The sequence below is a fragment of the Camelus dromedarius genome, chromosome 3 (assembly GCF_036321535.1).
Source record: "Camelus dromedarius isolate mCamDro1 chromosome 3, mCamDro1.pat, whole genome shotgun sequence".
In the NCBI taxonomy this organism is placed as follows: Eukaryota; Metazoa; Chordata; class Mammalia; order Artiodactyla; family Camelidae; genus Camelus; species Camelus dromedarius.
In genome coordinates, this window is record NC_087438.1 from 30,715,497 (window position 1) to 30,720,474 (window position 4,978).

Sequence of the window (4,978 nt, forward strand, 5' to 3'; positions counted from 1 at the left end):
GAAACTTAAAAGTATCCTATGGTTTTACTCATGTGGTAAGAATAACAAAGAATTATGTACTGACATAGCCATTTGCCTTTTTGATCAATAAAACAGTAATAATAATTTCTCAAGTCATCCCAACTATTCCATGATGTGGATAATAGACTGCAAGCTTTTGGAATCAAAACTTAGATTTTGTTTACTGTTAATTTTGAGGGGTTAACATACAATAACTTTTGGAGAGAAAATATGTGAAATTTGGACCTGGATGACCCTCACCCTGGAATGGAATAAACTGTTCTTGAAGCTGGGTCTGAATATGGTCACTGCTTGGAGCTTTCCTTCAATAGTGCATGTAGTTCTATTGACTTACATCTCTGAAGGATCAGTAATTTCTACACAATTAACCTTGACTTTGAGAAGAAAATTTTCCTGAGTACTATGTGGGAGGTGGTAATTGCAAGTACTTTTAGGATTTCTTTAGCTTAACAATCAGCCCTATGGGAAGTAGATTTTGTTTTCCATTTAGCTCCTTATTTCAATGGACCACTCTATATCATTTAACACTCTGACCACTCCCACTGTCTTGAAACATTGTCCTCTCCTAGGTTCCATGATACTATCTTTCTTCTCTTGATGAATCCTCTTACTCAAGTTCTTTCATTTGCTTGTCCTCTTCTCCCTTCCTCATTAATATCAACATTCCACCCATTTTCCTTTGCTTTACTTTCCTTTACTTCCAAAATCTCAAACTCTTTTCTCCTTTCAATTGCCCCATGGCAGCTGCTTTACTTCAGACATTAAAGTTGCTCACTGGGACTGTAATTCACTAGCATCTTAAGTCTGCCTGCTTTGAATCTCTGTTCATGTTGCAGTTTTGTCACTTTCCAGGTAGATTTCTTATATAGGACAAATATAAACTATTAGTATAATCATCAAAGGTGTTCAAAAAGTGACTCACTTTTATTCTTCGAGTTTAACTTCCTGCTATACTCATCAAAGCCAAGTCTGCAATCATAAATGCACGAGGCTCCAAAGAATCCACATGGAGCAGTGGAAAGGCATGAATTTTGAGGGTCAGGTATACCCAGATTCAAATCCAAGATTTGACAATTATGAATTATTTGACCTTGAGCAAGCTCTCTGAACATCTGTTTTATCCTTTATTCAATGGGAATGATAGCCATGATTCACATAACTATTTTGAATATTAGGTTTGATACGTATAAATTACTTATCACCGTACTTTTTGGAGCATAGTAGAGTTTTCATAAATGGTAGTTATCTGCATAGCAAATTCATTTTCATACTTTAGAATTACACAGTTCTCAATGCCTATCACTTTCAACTTGCCCTTCTAGGAAAAACTGCCTTGCTCCTTCTAGTACCCTACTCAATAACACGTTATAAGTGGTTCTTGTATAGGGGATGCTATTGACTTCGACCAAAAGTGTACTAAAATCCAAAACAATCCATCTTCCGATTGGCTAATGACTATGAAGTGGACTAGTGTGGAGGGTTCTGTCCAATACTCTGGTACCCTCTAGGATCTGGACTAGGAAATACGGATAGAATTGACTAACAGTAGTAAGCGGTCAGTCTGTAGTAAGAGAACTGTCAACATGGAGAGGGCCATGAAGCAGGAAGATGAAAAAAGTCGTCATGAAAAGGACAGAGAAGGTAGTTGGCACTTTGGGATTTTTTTGGTTCCAGGTGACTTCCTGATTCTCTATCTAGTTAAAGTACTCCATACAAAAAAAATATATATATATATATATATATATATATATATATATATATATAATCTCAAGCTCAACACGATACTGAGTCTCTTCTCCTTGCAGCCAGCTCAAAGATGTGTCTCCTATGTTACCTTTAAGAGGGCTTTTCTGACTCCCCCACAGGAGTAGTTATTTGGGATCCCAGAATATTTTATACATATATCCTTTATAGAACACATTCTGACAATCTCTATTATTTGTCCCAACACAATGAGAATTTCTGTCTTTTTTAGTTCTAGCACATAATCTATTCTGTGGCATACCGTAGGCAATGAATGAGTACTGATTTATGAATAATATATGAATTAATAAATTAATTCTGGCTTATTCCCACAGAACTCAGAAAAACACATTATTTATGGGCATAAGTGACTTAAAAATAGTACACCTGTATTTTAAAATTGAGTGATTTCTTTAGCTTCTCCTCAGAATAAATGGTGTTAGTTTACCTTGTTCAGATTAAGAGAGGGAGAAAAGTACAAGCCACAAAACTTTTCTTTACTTTCCTTTCTAACCTGTGATTAACATGGGCTTTTATGTAACGCATTCCTTCTACATTCTGTGAAAATGGAGAATTGTGAACTGCACTGAAGAAAGAGTAAAACTTTGGTTAAGTGAATTATATAATTAAATTCTGCATCCTAACACTCCATGAATTTACAGGGTCTGTTGTGTAATTAGTTTACAAAAAAAAGAGCATTGGAGTTATTTATGACAGATGTTCACCTAACTTAAAGCAGGAAGAGTGTATTTATTTCTATGTAGTTGTTACAATGTAATTTAAACCATAAAACCACCTTATCTGAGTTTCAAAGCCCGAACATAGTTTTTCTTTTTTTGGCCTTACTGACTACGTTACTCTTCACTGATCATGCAAGGATCCACAGGTTGTCCACTGTAGGCTGGCCAGATATTTTAGTAAGGTTTTATTTATTCTCTTGCTCCACTTCTCAGTGAATGATGACATAAATCTCTGAAAAGTTGTATATTTGTTGGCATAAACACATGTAGAATATGGCTGATGACAGAAATCACTTTTGTGCCTATGTTCTGAAAGTGGCTGAGAAGGAAAAATAGGTAGTTCAATCAGCATGTGCTAAAAGATCAGAGTTCTATGTGTGGGTAGTGTGTGAACCATTGCTATCACCTTGTAGACAGTGAATATGCAGGAATATAACCATCCTCTGATCTTCAGATTGCCTTTATACGACTTTATATATGTTTTAAAAATGTAGATGTGGAGGATTCACAGTGTGGTTTTACTGTGTACCATGTTGGGTGAAGTTGGTCTCAGGCTGCCCACCCCCTACTCCTCCCATGGTAAATCTGCTGGAGGGAAAGTTCTTACAGCAAACAGTAGTTGGATTTTCAGAAAACATGATCTATCTCTTCATTCAAGGCATGGGAAAATATGCCCAGATGTCAAATGTCTGCTTCAATCAATTCAGCTCATTCCACCCATAATCATTTGCTTGTTATAGGAGATTTCCGACTCCTCCATAATGGCTTACTTGGATCCAGGGCAATATTATTCAGGGATTTGACAACATGTGCAAACTCTTTTTGAATTAATTTTCAAAGTCTTTTGTGAGTGGTGTCAATTTGGCAACCAGTGTTCTTTCATGTTTGTAGGCTCAAGGTCTAGGGTTTGGGGGTTGTTAATTTTAAGAATTTCCTCTTCAACAACTACCTTTCACCTTCCAGAAGACAGAAGTACTGAGAGCATCAGAATGTTAGATTTACAACAGGGAAGGGGACATTGAGGTTGTAAGAGTGACTTTTTGACTCTGACAAGAACTTTTAATAGCAACAAAATTTGAGAGTAAGACTGAAGCTTAGAATCTGCCTCATTCAAAGTCTCCAAATGCTCACAAAAAGAAACTTTTCACCTGTAAATGTGGTACTTTTTATAAAATGTATCATTTGTACTACAGTAATCATTTCATAGCTGTATTATACAAAAAAAAGATAAAGTGAAAACAAATTATTGGCTAATATTTTTAAATGTTTTCTAAAAATAATTTATAAAAATTGAACTACAGAAGACAGAAAACATTTCACAGCTTAATTTTGCTCACTGTTGACCTGAAGACATCGTGAAATAGCCTCATGTCCACTGCATTGGGTTGAGTACAGTGTAAAGAAACCTTAAGCTAAAGAAACATGGCCCTTTTTAACCAAAGACCGTTTTGTAGCTAGTGGTCTTGTGAAACTGTCACCCAAAGTCCCAGGGAGTCTTCTCCTTTATACTGAAGCCTGTAACTCACTTTAAAATTTTTCACAATAGAAAGAATGTCCAGCAAGATGATGTTTCAGAGTGTAGATCTTTTCTACATTGGCATTTCATTTTATTGACTGATTCATTACAGATACTTTCACAGAAATCACTAAGGTTGTGGTCAGTAGACATCTCTTAACATTCTCCCCCTTTTTAAAGAAGTTTAATATTAAGGATAAAAAGACTTAATACATTTTTTTATATAAACTATCAAATAGGTATCCAGACATATTTGTGGGAATCTGTGATCTAAAATTGAGCTCTAAAATTTAACTTCCATTTTAGATGCATCTTTAACTAATTCATCTGCTACAATTTGTAATTTTCTGTGTTAACAATTTTTAAATCCTCGCTAATTTTACATCGAAAGGAAATTATTTCTTAGGTTCCTATTATCAAAGGAAAAAGTAATACTTTTCAATGACAGTTAACATTATTTGCAAAATTATTATAAATTCCTTTATACTCTTTCAGGTTTTTGTTCTTTGACTGTGTTTTCAAGGACAAATGAGAATGTGATCAGAAGAACTTCCATTAACATAAGATAATTTTTTTATTTAAAGGACAGATTTTAAAAATTTTAATTGGGGATGATAGCCATAGAGATACTGCTTTGCTATTATGTTGGTGTTGCCTAAGTAAACATACACAATCCTTTCCTGGCAAAGTGTTGTCTACAATCATGTAGATTTTATTGTAATGTCTTACTAGTTTTTCATTTTCTTTGACGTAATAAGTCAAAACATAGTTCTATAAAATTAGGTTTTATTGTCTTCTTGTTTGTTAAGTCAAAATTCCTTTCCTTAATATTGCTTAAATACAGTTAGGTTTTTGAGGTTTAAATTCCTTTCTTTAATAAGAATGGTTATGCAATTTAAGTATTTCCAAATAAAAGATATAGCAGTGGTGATCCACATTTAAAACCATCCAAATTAAT